At 50.2% G+C, this 18865-nt stretch overlaps 1 long non-coding RNA gene across 1 annotated transcript in view; it reads right to left on the reverse strand.

Moving 5' to 3' along the window:
* Positions 1-18407, reverse strand: part of LOC132657285 (uncharacterized) — a 39837-nt gene extending 21430 nt beyond the window's left edge. The window contains exons 1-2 of the long non-coding RNA XR_009595185.1: positions 18157-18407; positions 1119-1265 (exon numbers count right to left, since the gene is read on the reverse strand). This is a non-coding gene — a long non-coding RNA (uncharacterized LOC132657285). The remainder of the gene's footprint in view (positions 1-1118; positions 1266-18156) is intronic.
* Between the last annotated feature and the right edge of the window lie 458 nt (positions 18408-18865).

Raw genomic sequence — 18865 nt, forward strand, 5'->3', positions numbered from 1 at the left:
ATCACCGACTCAGTAGACATGCGTTTGAACAAACTTCAGGAGTCAGTGAAAGAGGAGTCTGGTGAGCTGTAGTCCGTGGGGTCGCAGAGTCAGGCCTGAGCAACTGACCAACAACAAAGTGACTGTTTAAGGTTCAAAGAACGACACTGCCAGTTCTTAGGGCTCTTCATGGCTGTGATTTCCAGAACACCTGTCCGGGCCAGGACCACCTCTCCTCCTCGTGATTCCCGTCCTCTGACAAGCTATTCTTTCCTGACAGGAGCCCTTTAGTTTGCAGTATGAGGTAGTTAACAACTACGGCCGCCACTAGAAGTCACTGTTTGGCTGGACGCGACAGAAGATCTCACTCTGGTCAGCTGACTCGCAAGCCTTCTTGTAAACACAATAAGGACGTCTGTTTTCCCAAGCAGCAGCAACAGTATCTTTGGACGGGTCCACTTAAGCCCCCTCTGGGCCCTTCATCAGACTTGAAGCCTTGACAACAACTCTCAGAGCATATATGCCTTTGCTAAATTCTGCCTGCAGAAGAATAAAGACAGTAATCCCAATTTACATAAGCACTACGCTCCAGGTGCTGCTCTGTTTCACGTATATTAATTCATTTAACGTCTTTTAAAAAGCCCTACGGTGGTGGTGGGTGGGAACCCATGTGGAGGTGGTTTCACCCAGCTAGTAAGTGGTTGAGCTAGGCTTCAAATTGAAACAGTTTGTCCGTATACTTAACCAGCATCCACCTGCACAGCTTTGCTCGAGTCCCATTTTAATCATACCTTCCCTCATCAAGCCTGGAATCACTGGCCTCTTTATAAGTACTCTCACAATGAAGTTTGAAACTGTCCAGTCTCTCAGCAGTGGACGCAGCTCACCCGCTGTGCCCTGGGAATGCGTCCAACAGCCGCGCTGACACTCACACCTCAGCTCAGCCTGCCCTGGTGGCTGCAAGCTGGCCAGTCCTGAAATGGTGCCTCCCAGCGACCCTGTGGCCCCACTCCCACCCTGACAGTGTCATGCCCAGAGAACCTGAGGCTGCCAGCTTCCTCCCTCTTGGCCCTTGCTTCCCAGAAGCAGTAGCTGCTTGCTTTAGAAGCTGCTTCAGATTAAGCCCCCCAAAAAGTTACCTGAAAAGGTCTGTGATCCACTTTTCCTTTTTTGCAGTGCATGGTGGGAAGGGCATGGGTTCTCCATTTGAAGCCTGTTGGTCTTGCTCTGGGCTGAGTGGCCTTGGATAGAATTGTTTAACTCCTCTGGGCTGTGAGTTTCCTCATCTGTGGGTAGATAGAACAATTCCTTGGATGTTGTAAGTGTTAATGATATACATAAAAGGCACTGGTATGGGGTAGGATGTGCCTGACAGATCTGGCTACTATTATTTCCTTTAACTCACAGCCCACCTCCCACACATCAGGAAAGCTGACCCTGATGTCATGGCCTCGGTCGAGTTCTCCTTTATCCCCAAACACTGGTGCCTCTTATCCCCTGTGTTATTTGTTGAGCAATGAAAACACTGCTGCTGCTGCTAAGTCACTTCAGTCGTGTCCGACTCTGTGCAGCTCCATAGATGGCAGCCCACCAGGCTCCCCCGTCCCTGGGATTCTCCAGGCAAGAACACTGGAGTGGGTTGCCATTTCCTTCTCCAATGCATGAAAGTGAAAAGTGAAAGTGAAGTCGCTTAGTCGTGTCCGACTCTCAGCGACCCCATGGACTGCAGCCTTCCAGGCTCCTCCGTGCATGGGATTTTCCAGGCAAGAATACTGGAGTGGGGTGCCATTGCCTTCTCCAATGAAAACACTGGCAAGTGTCATTTCTTGTGCCTGGCCTAGTTCTCCAACTCGACTCCAATCAGAGTTGGGACTGTCCTTTATATACACTGTAGATGCCTTGTCTTAACCAGGGACCCCAAACAGTGTCAGCAAACGACTGTTGATGACAGAAGCTAACTGAAGTCAGTTCAGAAGTATTTATGGACTATTCACCAAGTGTCAAACAATGTTCCAGACTCTGGGAACAGAAAGTGAAAGTCACTCAGTCGTGTCTGACTCTGTGACCCCATGGACTGCAGCCTGCCAGGCTCCTCTGTCCCTGGAAATCTCCAGGGTAGAATACTGGAGTGGGTAGCCATTCCCTTCTCCAGGGGATCTTTCCAACCCAGGTCTCCCACATTGCAGGTGGATTCTTTACCAGCTGAACCACCAGGGAAGCTCCAGAGAGGGGATTAAAACCCAGCCCTTCAACTGTAAATTGATACAGCCACTATGGAGATTCCTTATAAAACCAGGAATAATAGTACCATATCAGCCAACAATCCCTCTACTGGACATACATCCTGAGAAAACCATAATTGAAAAAGACACATGTACTCCAATGTTCACTGCGGCACTATTTACATGCAAGCAACCTAGATGTCCATTGGCAGATGAATGTGGTACATATATACAACGGAATATTACTCAGCCATAAAAAGGAGCACATTTGAGTTAGTGCTAATGAGGTGGATGAACCTAGAGCCTATTATTCAGTGTGAAGTAAGTCAGAAAAACAAATATCATATATTAACACATATACATGGAATCTAGAAAGATGGGACTGATGAACCTACTTGCAGGGCAGCCATGGAGATGCAGACACAGAGAACAGACTTACGGACACAGGGGCAGGGGAGAGAGAGAGAGGTGAATTGAGAGCAGCATGGAAACATATACATTACCATATGTAAACTAGATAACCAATGGGAATTTGCTGCATAACTCAGGGAACTCAAACCGGGGTTCTGTAACAACCTGGAGGGGTGGGATGGGAAGGGAGGTGAAGGGGGGAGGTCCAAGAGGAAGGGGACACACGTATACCTATGGCTGATTCATGCTGATGTATGGCAGAAACCAACACAGTATTGTAAAGCAATTATCCTTCAATTAAAAATTAAGGAGAATATCCTCCCCCAAAGTAAGCAATAAAAAAAGAAATTAAAAAACCCAGCCCATGCACTAAAGGAGCGCCTACTATGGCTAAACTTCTGCAAAGGCCTGGAGCATCTTACATACGTTTCCAAGCATCCAACTCCCAGGGAAAGACTTTCTTGGTCAAGGCAGTCTGGTTCACTGCGTCTCAAACAGAGGTAAAAGTCACATCTACAGCCCAGAGCCTTTCACCCTGGAGAACACACAACAAGCCCTTTTGTGCCCCAGGACCTTTGGGCCACTCTGGGCCTCATAAGAGTTTCGTTAAAACCAGCTAGTAGCCCCTGGTGTTACGGGGGTGCTGCTGCTAAGTCGCTTCAGTCGTGTCCGACTCTGTGCGACCCCATAGACGGTAGCCCACCAGGCTCCCCCGTCCCCGGGATTCTCCAGGCAAGAACACTGGAGTGGGTTGCCATTTCCTTCTCCGATGCATGAAAGTGAAAAGTGAAAGGGAAGTCGCTCAGTCGTGGCCGATTCTTAGCGACCCCATGGACTTCAGCCTACCAGGCTCCTCCATCCATGGGATTTTCCAGGCAAGAGTACTGGAGTGGGGTGCCATTGCCTTCGCTCACGGGGTAAGAGATGGTAAAATCAGAGAGCGTCGTGCTCTCCTTACCACGAGGGGGCAGTGTTGGACTGCAGACAGCAAAGAACTCAGAGATGGGTTCCCTGGTGACTCACTCCAGCAATGCATGATTTGTTCTTGGGTGGAGTGGAAAAAAAAGAGAGAATTGGTTGGAAAAAATGAAACCATCTGTTGAATGTGCAAGTTGCCACAGTCATGAGTTCAACCAATGTTCAACTGACTAAGTATTTTTAGTGCAAAGAAATAAAGTAATTTGAGGGTTTCAGAAAACAAGCAACTGTCCAGGAACCAAAATGATAACTGAAGAAATACTATGTATTAGCAGACACTTTACTCTTTCCTTTGCAAAATGACATTTTATTTTTTCCAGGAAAAGGAAGGCTTTCAGAAGTTAAAAGAAACATAGTTAACCAAATAACACTCCCCTCCCCTACAATTGAATAAAAAAACTTCCCTCTTATCTGGGTTCAGAACTGGCAAGCAACCTCACTGTGGGCACTTCATAAATATTCATCACTGATGAAAATGTCAAGAGAGTGCAAAGGAACCGTTTTGTCATTTCAAGAACCCTTCTGAAATGCCAGCAACTGAAGCAAGATCTCCACTATCCTTGGCAAACCTTGAACAAGAAGAGTTCAGCTGGTCACATGGGAAGGAACCAAATAAGGACAGTGGATGAATCTCCCTCCTGAAGTCTGGGGTTGTGACTGTCCTTACAAACAGCAGAGCAAACTGAAGTACTGGGTGGGATTTTTTAAACAGCCACTCCCCAAACATCCAAGTCACTAGGATTCAGTGAATCTACTTTGTGGGAAAAAACCACCCAGCATCCCCCTTCCCAGAACAAGCAGGCGGCGCCCGTGAGCACACAGCTAAGGTCAGCTAAGGTCAGCGCAGGTCGTCATGGCGCACCTCTAACTGTCCTGATCACGCTATATCAATGGAGCTGAGGGACACTCAGAAGAACTGGCATGCCATCCAGTCAAGGTCTGTTTGTTTTGGCCCCGGGGAACACCTGGCCTTGGCCCATGTGATCTCAATAAACAGAGGAATACACCTCAGTAACCATCACCTAGACTGCCTGGGATGGAGAAGCTGGGCTCTGGCGGAACTGTGGCAGTCGGGCTTGGAGACCTTCCATCAGAAAGCGGCCCCTACACAGACCTCTTTCTGGTTCTGAGGAACATTCTCCATCTGCCGGCGGCTGACTCAGGCCAGAGTCGGGGTGGGGCAGCCGCAGCTTGGGTGTGGGCCTGTGCTATCTTAGGCCTGCAACAGAGCAGCCCTATTTCTTCACACCGGCCCTAGAGGGCTACGGGGTGGCCGGGAGCTCCCTTCCTCCCTGTCCCCCGAGGCTTTCCGGTTGTTCCAGGCTCCTTGGCACTGGGTGGAGCTGGGTGGTGGTTGTTGTTCAGTTGCTCAGTCGTGTCCGACTCTTTGTGACCCCGTGGACTGCAACACGTCAGGCTTCCCTGTCCTCCACTATCTCCCGGAGTATACTCACACATCCATTGAGTCATTCAACCATCTCATCCTCTGTCTTCCCCTTCTGCTGCCTTCAAGGTTTCCCAGCATCAGGGTCTTTTCTAATGGGGGTGGGGGTGGGGTCTGAGGCTAAAGCCATGATGTGAGGGGCCGTAGGAGCCGAAGCCTCTCTCTTGGACTCAAACCCGCAGCCAACATAGTGGCATTGTGGTGTGCAGGCTGGGCCCCAGAGAACCAAGGCACCAGCCACGCTTGCAGCCCTCTGACCCCTGCCTTGCAGACACAGCTCTATTTCTAGCACTCCTCTCCCCTCCCTATTGCCACCCACCTTGTCAAAACTCTCCCTTTCACTCATCCCTGTAGACACTGTGCAAAGCAGACCTTGGCTGAGAGAGGTGGGCTGTGGCGCCCTCCTCACAAACCTACCTAGAAGGCCAGGAAAGAAAAGAGCATTAACCAAGTTCGTGCTTTATTTCAGAAGCTTAGGACACAGGATCTCTCTCAGTCCCGGCCTCTCACCTCAGTGGAAGGCCGCATCATTCCCATAAGACTCGGCTGAGAGCAGGGTGGCCGCCACCTGCGCTCAAAGTCCACCTCTGTCGTGATCCCGGGCGGTGATGTAACCTCTGGGCCTCCTCACCGGGAAGCGGGAATTGGGCCACTGTGAGCAGGGGAGGAGTGAACTTATGTGAAAAGTGCTGAGAGCATTAGCATTACGTATTATTAGCTCTAAATGTTAAAGACGAGGAAACAGAGGCCAGGGAGCAGGTGTCAAGTGTGGATTCCAGTGGGCTCCACGCAAATGCTCCCTCTAATTTCATGTGGTTTCTCTTAAACATTATGAATTGTGGTCCCCTCCCAGAGATGGTTACACTGAGCCTGACCAGCATGTGTGGAGGAGAACATGGACAGCCAGGGCGCATCCCCTTCTCGGGGCATGAAGGCCCGCCTGTTGTTGAGGGGCTGGCCCCGGATGCTCCTTTTCCTCTTCTTGGACATAATTATGACTAACTACCTCACCTCCATCGCTACCGTAAAATTTGAGTAGTTTCCCTGAAAATATGGCAGAAGTGGAATTTAAACCCAAGCCTGCCCAGTCTCTCCATTCTTATCTTGGCCAGTTGCCCACAGAGGCCCGGACGTCTGTGGCAGACAAATGAGGCCACAGGGGTTGACACAAGGGCGATGTGGCCTCCACATGTGCCGTGGAGGAAGGGAACAGGAAACCGGGATGAAGGCCAAGGGTGGGGGTTGGAGGCACATGGATGCACAGCTAAGTCATTTAATTGCTCAGTTTATAAATCCAGCCAACCGGGAGATGGTCCGCACTCACCTAACATGCTACAGGGGGCTCCCTTCAGCCCCAAAGCAGAAAGGCATCCAGAGGTGTCTTAGGTCGGGCACACTGAGGTCTCAAGGGTAGGCAGCATTTTTTAGGAGTTTATCTTATGCTCTGAGTCGATACTCTCCCAATTAGTTTTGTGATCCTTGCCAAATCTCTCAGCCTCTCTGAACTTCAGTTTATTAATGCATAAAACCTACCATATAATCCCTATCTCACAGGGACTTCTGATGGTTATGTGATTTGACATATGCAAAAACGGCTAGGAGCTGGCATGCAAGAGATGTTTATGAAACGTGTTTTCCTAGCCTGTGTGAGAACCCACATACAATCTGAGTTTCACCCCAGAGATGAAAGACCTGGAAGAAGGCTTCCTGCACACCTGCTGGAATGTTCATGCCTCATGTGGGTAAGAAAGCAAGTCTTCGTGTCACTCCACTGCACTGCGGGTATCGCAAGCCCTTCTCAGCAAACCAGGCACCTACGATGGGGTGTCCACTGCCCTCCTGGGTCCCCAGTGCCTCTGACGAAGCTGCCTACCTGCCCCTCCACGCTTTTCAGCATTGTGCTCACTGTACTGACAACATTCACCTCAGTTCTGCCCGTCATCCTGCCTGTTTAGGACAGGGGAGAGAACGTGGGGCCAGAGGGGACCATGGAGGGAAGCCTCCAGAAGGCCCATGGCCTTTCATTCCTGTCCCAAGGCCGGGAGGCCAAGTCTAAAGAGAAGCTTCTTAGAGAGGCCTGGGAAGGGGCCAGGGAGGGGCGTGCAGAGCTCTCTGGAATGTCCAAGGCTCTCAAGGAATCTGTCAGATGAGAAGGGAAAAGGAAAGTGGTAACCAGGTCAAAGGACATGAGTTTTCAGATGATTATTCATCACAACTAGAGGATGACCAACCGTTGACTAGATTACTAATCCCACGGGTATGGAGGGAAAAGGCTTGTTGGCTTTTTTGCAGTGTTTCCCCTGCCATGCAAGGGTGGGGCCCAGCACTCAAAAGCGGGGGGTGTCAGGGGGTGGGGGAGTTGGGGGGATTGAAGCCAGAATCTTCCGGCTCAAGCTATGGTTCCCCTCTCACCAGCATGTGACCTTTTTAGGCCCCAAATTCCTCATCTAAAAATACGGGCAGTTGCCACCTGGGGCTGCACTGCACACTCTGTGAGAACATTTCTCATAAAGAGGGAATGCAGCCATTATTGTTAATATGCAGGAGCCCTAATTTCTCTCCAAGCCAACTAGTGCTGTCTCAATATCAGCAAAGAGAAAGATAGGTATTTATCAAGCCATTTTGTAATCTTTGGGGATTTTCAAAGGCTTTTTAAAGCCTGAAGAAAAGCAGCCAAATTGCTTCGGTTTCTCCATCTGTTCCTCCATGTTATCTCCATCATCTTGGGGGAAAACATGGGCCCTTTGGGGAAAGGCCTTGGCAGGTAGCCACCGTCAGGCCTCCCCACCGGCTTGGAGGGGCAGCCAGCTAGCAGGTAGTCGCCCAAGGAAGGATGAGCTCGGACAGGCCACCTGAGACCTTGGGTCCAGGGTTGCCTTGTACTCTTTTGCCCTCATGGGCCACTGCCTCCATTAAAAAAATATTTTAAAATATATTTTGTTACTTCACTGGTATAAAAGTAATTCAGAACCACCGCTGGGTTATTACATATTCATCCTTAATTTCTCTGATGGTTTTGAGAAAATAAAAATATAACTGGAAATAGGTGAAGTATGAGGAGCGGTATGGCCTCTAGGGGGCAGCACGAGCTCACCAGATGCTTATGTGACCCGGGGTGGCGGGTAAACCGTGGGTGAGCACCCAGCAGCGACTCCCACCGCTGACTCACAAAGGCCTTTTGCTTCTCCCAGCGCCTTCTCGGAGAGGGCTGTGTTAGCGCCTCTCACCCTCAGCCCAGGAAGCAGAAGGGCGGAGCGGGAGTTACTGCCCCACTCGGGGCAGAGAGGCTCACCCTGGGAGGCGCAGGGCCGCGCGGGGTCACACGGTGGCAGAGGCGGGACCCGACCAGAATTTCCTGGCTCCTCCTGCCGGAGTCTGCCTCGGAGCCTCAGCAGGCAGGATGCTCCGAAGGCCCGAGAAGTTGGTGATGTCGGCTCAGCCCTGCCGCGTCCCCCATCCCAACACTGGCAGGCAGGGAGCAGCCGCCCCTTCCCTTCTTGGCACCCCTCCCCCCACATGCCTTTGTTCACTCGCTCTGCCTACCCTCCCCCCACAACACCCCACTCCCTCCAGAGTCTGGCAGGTGGGAGAAGTTCCTCCGCTCCCCCAGAACTGAGCCGGACATCAAAGGCGCACACAGAGGACAGGACGAACCGGTGCAGCACAGGGGTGGGGGGCGGCTGGGGGGCCTGGGCCAGGAGGCACAGCAAAAAAGACCAGAAACAAAACCAACAGAACACCAGGCGGGAGATGATCGCATCTCCAGGCTCCCAGGGGGAACACCCAGCACATGGCCGGTGGGAACAATAGGCCTTCCTTTCTCCCCTCCCCAGCTGGGAACGCACCCTCTGGGGAAGGGGAGAGAGGGAGAGGGAGACCCTCTCTCCCCTAGGGTCTGCCTGAGTAGGGCCTGGACCCCAGGGGAAGCTAGTTTACAACACACATAATTGATTTTCTTTCCTTTTGTAGAGGTGAGGGTGGTGCCTAAACCCATGACAGAAACTGCTCCGCCTTGCTGGATGAGCAGAAAAAGTTGCTCATTTTTTAAAGGGGAAATATGAGATGCCAGCTGACTGAAATGGATATGGCAAAAGGGCAACCCTGTTCTCTTTCAGAGAGCATCTGTTTGGTTCAAAGGGGCCAAGAAGATTCTGGAACTTTGGCAAAGTGTGGCCAGGCCTGAGGCAGGGGTACAAGGCCTTCCGCAGAGGCCCTGGGGGGTGGATGGGGGGGACGCCTGGGGGCCCCTCTGCAGGACAGAGGTGACATCCGCCACAGAACAGCCCACCCTCAGCATCACCTCACCGGCAGGAGTCTGTCTCATCTCTCACACACAGTGACCCCAGCGCCCGTCTGGTTAGGCAGGTCCAGCTAGGAAGCAGAAATGACAGGCTCATCATGCAGATGGAGAATAAGCCATAGCTGGTCTCCCGTGTTGCTCCTCTGACCCCCCAGGAGATCGGCACGACGAGGGGACAGTCTAGTTTAGGTTGGGAGAGCAGGACTGAGACCTGCTCAGGAAAGGAACAGGACCCTCAGGAGAACGCCTGGTTGTGGAGGCTATGGCTAGGGACCTTCCTGGTAGGGGGACGGGCAGGAGGTCAAGAGCCACAGGAAGAACTCGTCTAAGGAAAGTCTGCACTTGGGGGTAGCCGTGGCTTTGCCCAGGCCAAGCCAGACTCACCATGTTCGGGAATTCTGTGACACAGGATGACTGACTTCCACAACCAAAGGGGACTTTCAGGAGATCTCTTTTTTTTTTAAGCTTTTTTTGTATTAGGGTATAGCCGATAAACAATGCTGTGAGTTTCAAGTGAACAGCAAAGGGACTCAGCCATGCATATACATGTTATCCATTCTTCCCCTCACATCCAGGCTGCCACGTAACATTAGGCAGAGTTCCCTGTGCTATACAGTAGGTCCTTGTTGGTCTGAATGCTCTCGTCTGATCCCCGCGAATTGCCACTGAAAGGGGTTTTGGAGGAAATATCCTTAAACCCCTGTGTGGCCCAAAGGGACAGTGTGACTTGCTGAATGCCCCACAGCTGCTCAGAGGACAGAAACAGGAAGCCCTGGTTCCCCGATCCATGGTCTGGAGCTCCTGCTGGTAGATCACCTTGACAATGGAAAACGTAGGTGGCCTCGAGGAGCCCTGAGGACCTGGAGTGACTGAAGCCCAGGGCGGAGGATGCAAAATGGACTTTGATTTTAAGGTCAGACCGGAGAGGGAGGTAAGCCACCAAAATGGGGTGATTTATCAGAGTAGCTAGAAAGCCAAAACATGGCCAGCTGGAGGTCACCTGACAGGGAAGGACATCTGTGAAATGGTGTCTAAGGTTCCACCCATCTCCGGTGTTTGGAGACATGCTGTTCTAGGAGCCTGAGACTCCAGGGAACTCAGAGGTAGTCAGTGTGCAAGGAGCAGGCCTGGGAGGGCCATGACTCATCCCTCAGTCATCCCTGGACCCCTCAGGCAGCCCTGAGTCAGCAGCCATTTCTGAGATGGGCACCATCTCCCGAGGCCTTTGATGGTGACTCAGCAGAAAGGGTCAGGCGGAGGCACCACCTTCCCCTGGGGCGGCCTGTCAGCTGGAACCTCCCACCTGGGCCTCCTGGGTCCCTCCTCTGTCTCTGGGAGAGCAGAGTGCTGGCTTCCTCCCAGGATCTCACCCCACGGCCTCTCAGAGTCTCCCCAGCCCCAGGCAGGGGTGCGGTACCACAGGACCCCCGTGGACTAGGGCAACATCATTTTGGCTCCTCTGAGTTAAGCAGCCAGATTTCTTCAAAAGCTTATTTTGCCAAAGAAAAGAGTATAGGGTTTAGATTTGGAAAACGCTTTAGAGAACAGTCAACTCTATAATCTCACAGATGAAGAAACTGGAGTGTGGATTGATGGTGTGATTTTCCCGAGAATACCCAGAGCTTATTTCCTCGAGGCCATCATTTTGCCTGGTTAACCAGTAGGGCAGGCTGAGAGGTCTTCTGAGAGAGGAACACAGCGCCAGCTCACGTGCCTGGGCTTGTCCTGTGGCCAGCAGAATCACACCCCTGCCCCTGCTCCCCAGATGTCCAGCCTTCGGTCCCTGGAACCTGTTAATAGATCACCTTATACAGCAAATGGGACTTTGCAGACATGATAACATTCAGGATCTTGAGGTGAAAGCACATTCCGGATTATCTGGGTTGGTAAACCTACCGACACAGGAATCCTTGTAAGTGAAAGAGGGAGGAAGGAGAGGCAGAGAGTCAGGGGGAAAGGGTTGAGGTCCAAGGAGCTCAGGTTCTAGGAGCTGGGAAAGGAAGGAAACCGATTCCTCCCTGGAGCACCCAGAAGGAATCAGTCTGCCTGCTCCTTGATTTTAGCCCAGTGAAACCCATTCAGACTTCTGACTTCCAGAACACCAAGATAATAAACCTGTGCTGCTATAACAAGTTTGCAGTAATTCGTTACAGCCGCAGTGGGTTACTGACACATGTCTCCTTCCTGCTCCATTCCGCTGCAATTCAGTTGGTGGTTTTAAAGAATATGTTTGAAAACTAATTTGCCATCCCTTGATTTCCACTTAATGAGATATAAACATAAGCTACTTAGGAAGATGATGGTAAAAATACTTTTCTTCAATAATGAGAGTTGTACATACTTAAACAAGTTGGACTCAGTTGAATATAAAAAATAATAAAAGGTAACAGTAGCTGCTACTATGGACAAGTGTGCTGTGCTTAGTCGCTCAGTAGTGTCCTATTTTTTGCAGCCCCATAGACTGTAGCCTGCCAGGCTCCTCTGTCCATGGGGATTCTCCAGGCAAGAATACTGGAGTGGGTAGCCATTTCCTTCTCCAGAGGATTTTCCTGACCCAGGAATCGAACCCAGGTCTCCCACGTTGCAGGCAGATTCTTTACCATCTGAGCCACCAGGGAAGCCCAGGTGATGTGTACAGGTAGGTGAGAGCTGATTATTCCTTCACAATCTGCTATTAGATTATCATGAAATCTCTGTCTCTGCACAAAAGACTAACTTAAGGGAAACATCATGGTGTTGCAGAGGTAAGATTCAAATAAACTATAGGTTTGGCCATCAGACAACCAGATTGCTCTGAGCCAACTGCCAGCCACAGGACCATGTAGGGATCAAGCCTCAGGTGTGAGACTTCCCTAGTGGTCCAGTGGTTAAGAATCCCCCTGCCAATGCAGGGGACGTGAGGTCAGTTCCTGGTCTGGGAAGATGCCACATGCCTCAGAGCAACTAAGCCCACACGCCACAAATACAGAAGCCTATGTACCACAACTACTGAAGTCTGCACACCACAGAGCCTGCATGCTGCAACTACTGAGCGCACGAGCCTAGAGCCTGTGCTCCATGACAAAAGAAGCCAGTGCAATGAGAAGCCCGCACCCTTTAAGGAAGAGCAGCCCCTGCTCCCCTCGATTAGAGAAAGCCTGAGTGCAGCAATGCAGACCCAGTGCAGCCTAAAATTAACAAATGATTTTAAAAAAATCTCTGGTGCATATTAGGCTAGAAGCTATAGGCCCCTAGCTCTACATTCAGTTCATGTGAGGAGAGTTGTAAATATTTGGCCAACCCATGTAACTTGAATCCTATTAACTTCACAAAATTAAATCCATTTTGCATACTCCTTATGCGGCTGACTCATTAGAAAAGACCCTGATGCTGGGAAAGACTGAAGGCAGGAAGAGGAGAGGACAACAGAGGATGAGATGGTTGGATAGCATCACCGACTCGATGGACATGAGTTTGAGTAAACTCTGGGAGACGGTGAAGGACAGGGAAGCCTGGCGTGCTGTAGTTTGTGGTGTCGCAGAGTTGGACATTACTTAGTGGCCAAACAACAACAACAACGCTAATGAGCAGAGCCTCCCATACTGTTCAAAGATAGGGATAACTGTATATCCTGTGGTAGCTGCCTCTGGATGTGGACAAGGGTACATCTTCACACACACCGTGTCAACCCATCTGGGCTGAAGCATTTCAGTGTATATCACAGACACTGTGACAGGCTCTGGCCCTCAACACCTGGGGATGCAGGTCAGGCTCCGCTGAGAAGCCTCTCCCCCATTCTGTCCCAGTCCCATCATGGTGTGGGGCCGAACAGCTTCCACCACTCTGTGTGGATCAGCCAGGAGACAGGATGTCCGGCTCCCCTCCTGGGAGGTGCCCCACCTGCTCCAAGTGGTTCTCTGGCAACTCTCTCCACTTGGCTTGAGGTTGACAGTCACGTTCTCAGCATATTAACAACTCACCTCTCTGTCTTCCTCATCAACCCCACCTCTCCTCCCCACACCCCGAGGTGATGGGCTCAGGGTCACTGGGCTCCCTTTTCTGGGTCGCTGCATAGCATGTTCTGTGTGGATGGTCTCCTGCCCTCCCTAGCCTCTGGAGTGGCTGATAGTACCCCCATGTCCTTAGCTTTAAGGGATCAGCTGAGATTCTGCCGCAAGAGGAAAAGCCCCCTAAACATCCTGCTACAGAGCAATGGAAGTCGTCACGTTTCCCTTTTCACCTCGATTGCTAAGGCTGCGTTTCATACCTGCCTGTTCTAACTTCTCCTGGATCTAGATCTCAGAAACCCCTGGACCCATCTATCCCCCTGCCTTCTTCCCCCTCCCTCCCCGCTAACTCATTCATGCCTTCTCTCTGCTGCTCCCTTGCCTTGTTCTTTTGCCCTTCCTTTAATGATTCTGTTGCTCATTCACCTCTGAAACTGAGGCAGAGTTACCTAGAATGAATGAGTTGTTTAAAAAAAAGTATAAAATTTTACTACAACTTTCCCAGTGGATGGCTCCATGAAGCACGAGGAAACAGGAGTGTTGTCCCCATGAGAAATTACACCAAAGATGCACAGATGGCATTTGTTTCTCTAGAAGTGACAATGGCCTTTCTCTTTCAATCAGATGATGAAAGATATATTGTATGACATTGGAGAGACATCTTCTGATCACAAGTTCCACAGGATCTGGATAAACGCTGAAGGCAAATGTTTAATGCAAACATTTCTCATTTTCAAAAGAGACTAATGATGACTGAAGGAGCAGGAACAAGACACGGGGGCCAAGGGATGAGTGCTCTGGGAGTTGCTCTACAAGGAAAAGAGGGAAATAGACATCCATGCCTCTGAGAGTGTCAGAGCGTCATGTCAGGCATCAGAACAGAGTCATACAGAGGCACCGGAAGGGACAGAGTAGCTCTATCCTGCAATATCCACCTAAAACCTTCGGAAGTGTGTTAATACCAGACTGCACTGATTATGGAAAGGGAGCCAGGAGGATGGGAGCGTGCCTCAGTGCCCAGGAGAGGGGAGGCAGTCTCAGTGTCCGCCGGCTTAGGGCAGGGCTACTCTGATAGGAGGTGAGGGGCTATATAGTCAAAGGACTCTGGGTTATGTGGGTTTAGAGGAATTTAGTATTTTTGGTTCATGGTTTCATGACCCACAACGTGAAATGTACAAATGGGGCTATTTTACCTTGATGGCCTTTGACATTTAACCAGACTTCTGGTGGGGGGCTGGCTTTCCCTGGGGCTGGGAGAGGATGGGCCAATGGAGTCACAGCTTAGGAGGGCTATAAGGATTCTCGTGTACCAGGGGTTCGTTCAGTGTAAACAAGCATATAGATCCTCTAGGTCAGCCTATATCTCTGGGCCTTGTACTTAGGACAGTGAGGTGGTCTCAAGAATTGCCTTCCCTTGGAGCATTGGCTCTCAGACCTTCGTGGATGTCAGATCACCCAGAGGACCTGTTTTGCTGAGCTCTAGTCTCCAAGAATCTGGTTCAGTAGTTCTGGGGTGGGGCCCTGGACAGATGACTTAACCTCACTCCTGCCTGTTTCATGTGTCTACAAAATGGGGAGAGTTGTTGTGAGAAGCACGTTAACCCTGGCACAGTGTCAGTCTTCCACAGGTGTTAATTATCACTCTCCAGTTATATATACCCCTTGTGTTCAACAAGCAAGCTCCCAGGTTATACTGAGCTGTGGGTCCAGGAACCACACTTTGAGAATCACTAAGAATCTTCTCTCCCCGACTCAGGTTGCTCCCTAGATCAACTGAATCAGAATTTCTAGGGGTGGGAGACAGGCGTCAACATTTTAAAACCTGCCTGGGCTGTTCCAAAGATGACCCCACTATCAAGAGCTACCATTCCACGTGAATGATTTCATAATAGAGACAGACAGGAAAACACCATCATGAACTTATCTAATGGCACAGTTGGATAGGAATCCACCTGCCAGTGCAGGGGACACGGGTTTGATCCCTGCTTTGCTCCCTCAGTTGCAGAGCAACTGAGTCCATGTGCCACAACTATTAAGCCAGTGCTAAAGAGCACACAGGCCACGGCTACTGAAACCCAAGAAGAGAGAGAAGCCACCACAACGAGAAGCCTGTGCATCACAATGAAGAGCAGCCCCTGCTCACCACAACTAGAGGAAGCTCCCGAAAAGCAAAACAGACCCAGTGTAGCCAAAACAAAACAAAACAAACCCCACCACCATCATTTGGGCAAAAAAGCAGCAATGAAACAACACTGGGGTATAGATAACTGGAGAGTGATAATTAACATCTGTGGAAGACTGACGCTGTGCCAGGGTTAACGTGCTTCTCACAACAACTCTCCCCATTTTGTAGACATATGAAACAGGCAGGGGTGAGGTTAAGTCATCTGTCCAGGGTCATGCCCCTGGTGACACTCCTGGGTTTTGAACCCAGCCACCTTGGTCTCAGAGTCCCTGCCTGAGGCCTGTGTTCTCAGTCCACGACGGTTTATTCACAGCCTTGTTCTCTGTGGGCAGAATTTACAGTGAATGTGGAATGAGCCCCAGCATCGATCAAACTGGGTTAGACTCCACTACTCAGCCCTTAATAGCAATGTAACTTGAGGAAGTCCTCTAGCCCCTCTGAGTCTGCTTTCTCATCCGGAAGATGGGTATAAACATGCCTCCCTCAGAGGCCTGCCGCTGCTAAGTTGCTTCTGTCGTGTCCAACTCTGTGCGACCCCATAGACGGCAGCCCACTAGGCTCCCCCGTCCCTGGGATTCTCCAGGCAAGAACACTGGAGTGGGTTGCCATTTCCTTCTCCAATGCATGAAAGTGAAAGTGAAGTCGCTCAGTTGTGTCCAACTCTTCGAGACCCCACGGACTGTAGCCTACCAGGCTCCTGCATCCATGGGATTTTCCAGGCAAGAGTCCTAGAGTGGGGTGCTATCGCCTCCACAGAGGCCTGCAGGGAAGGTTAAAAAAAACCCAAACTGCCCAATACTCAGCATACATTGCACCTGGCACACAGCTGAGCTTCAAGAGACATTACTCTCTTCCCCTTCTCCAGCAGCCCTTCCTCTAAGGGTCCTCAGAACCCTGAACAAGTTTTTCCCTGTGGCTTCCTGAGTGCCTTTGCTAATACTCCTCTCCTCACAACTGGAGATACCTCTGGACTGAACAAATACATTCTAGGGAAATGAGAAAGTTTTCCTGTGGTATGGAAGGAAGCACAGATGTCAGGCTTTCTTGAACAATGAGTTGAGCACTCGAGACCCTTGAATGAAGGAAATTGTGCTAACACTCGAGGGCGAATAAGGAATGACTCATGGGCGGTGGTGTCCCAGCACAGCCCAGACAAGCTGCATGCACCCAGGGGCCCGGGGTCGGGGGGGGCCCCCACAGCTGCAAGGTGTGCTGCGTGTCAGCCGTTACTAATAAAAAAATAGGGAAGCTTGTGAGTGACTCACTCGAAACAATAATTCAGCAGAGAATAATGCTCTGAGATTCCTGGCAGTGAAGGCAAAAAGAACTGTAGGTTGCATTCTGTGGCTTTCATTAATTGAGAAAAGAAAGCACAACCAAACTTTCTTTAGGACTAAAGTTCAGGTGGAAATTATTTGCAAGGGTTTTATATATTAAGCAACATAACGAATGTCTATGGCAGTCTGTGGGGTCAGAGAGTTGAACACAGCAGTGACTGAACAACAATGGCAGCTTCACAGAGAATTTAAAGCTGTTCTTCACCTGACCATTTCTTAAGACGGCACTGGATAAAATCTTAGGGGTCTGGTATTAAACAAACTGAGAACATCTCTGTTGAGGGCTAGAGGTAATCTAATCCAGGAAGAGAACTTTTTGATTCCAGAGAAAGAAAGACTTAGAGAATTGCCAAGCAGCTTACATATTACTGTTACTGACTGTCTTGGCAACGTCTAGCTCCCTTTGTAAATGCAAAGATAAACATTATTTGAGAGCAGCATGACAACAGCTCTTTAATAAGAGTATGTTTAATATGTTTAATGATGAACAATCTGACATGTTTGCAAGATATCCAAAATGCAGTGTGTGGAAGGAAAGAGAAGTACAGATTCATGCTCCTATCTGGACAAGAGGTGTTGAGATGAAAGGCATTTGCGTAAATTCCAAATAGATTTTCAAATCTAGAAAATCAAAACCGGTAAGTGTGCAGTAAGTCCTATTTTGAACAAAAGCTTGCTTTGGTTTGAACAAAAGCAGCAGAAAAGGGGACCTGTTTTGAATTCAAAAGAATAGGAAGAAACAGAAAAACAAGAATCACCACAGTCTTCCTAAAAGTATTACTACCATCATTAATACATCATAGCATTAAATGTATTATCAGCTTCTTAAACGTAAAGAGGGCTTTCCTCTTGTTAAAATGCACTAGATGGTGGCTGAATTGTGGCCCAGGGCATCTTTCATCTTACAAAACTTAGCCTAAGGGAGCTGTAGGAACCTTCAGAGTCTAGGGCAAGATCCTGGGGTTCAGCCCAAGTCACAGCATCCCGGGGGGCCCCCCCAGGGACCCCTTGGAACTTGGACTGACTGGTCGCATGCTCGGCCACCACCTGCAGTCTTGCAGCTGTTTGTTGATTGCTGAGCAAACACGGGTGATTTGCAAAAAAGCACAAGGTTCAGTTTGTCAGAGAGGGAAAACCAGACACCTAAACTTAAAAACACAGGCATGAGGGGCCCACATGAGCTAGCCAAGGTCAAGGCCCGCTGGGGCTGTCCTGTTGGAGGCATGAACGCACCCCGTGGTGAGTGACCCTCGGGGCCCCAGCTCGCCACCCACACGCCCCAGCCTGTGGCGGGTTCCTGCCCTCGGGGCCTACCTTGCTTCTGTAGAGCTGATAAAGTCCAAAGTCCCCGCCGGCAGGGGGATACCTGGTACAAAACCGCGGGGCCTCCGCAGTCCTCCTGGCCGGCTGGGCGCATGGTGTTGGTGGCGGCGGAGGACCGGGCTTGGGGCTTCAGCCGCGCCCTCCTGCTGCCGCGGTGACACCCAGCGAGTCCCCTCCTGTGTGAAGTGGGGCCAAGCTCAGCACTACGCGTCCTACCCGCGTCAGGGGCTATGAGAATACTTAGAAAATGGCGCCTTGACTGTTCTAAATTAACTCACCTGTGAATCCCACGTCCAGAACAGCCTTCCTGGATTAGAGCTGATTTTGGCCAATGGGTTTTCTGTTTTCTCTTCATATTGCCTCAAATTTTAAATGTATCTTTTCTTCCTACACCTAGAGAATTATCTGACCTGTGATTTCCTGTTTCTACCCTGCTGTTTATAAATCTTATGTCTATACCAGCCTACAGACCAAGGGCAAAATATAACACTTTTTGCTGCTTCAGATCCACTATTTTATTCTTTTCTCCAAACATTTAGAACTGGGTTGAATGGTGAAAACAATTTCAGGTACTTCAATCTGCCTGAGGAGTTGTTGTTGTTTAGTAACTAAGCCATGTCGAACTCTTTTGCGACCCATGGACTGTAGCCCACCAGGCTCCATTCTCCATGGAATTTCCCAGGCAAGAATACTGGAGTAG

The sequence above is a fragment of the Ovis aries genome, chromosome 1 (genome assembly GCF_016772045.2).
Source record: "Ovis aries strain OAR_USU_Benz2616 breed Rambouillet chromosome 1, ARS-UI_Ramb_v3.0, whole genome shotgun sequence".
In the NCBI taxonomy this organism is placed as follows: domain Eukaryota; kingdom Metazoa; phylum Chordata; class Mammalia; order Artiodactyla; family Bovidae; genus Ovis; species Ovis aries.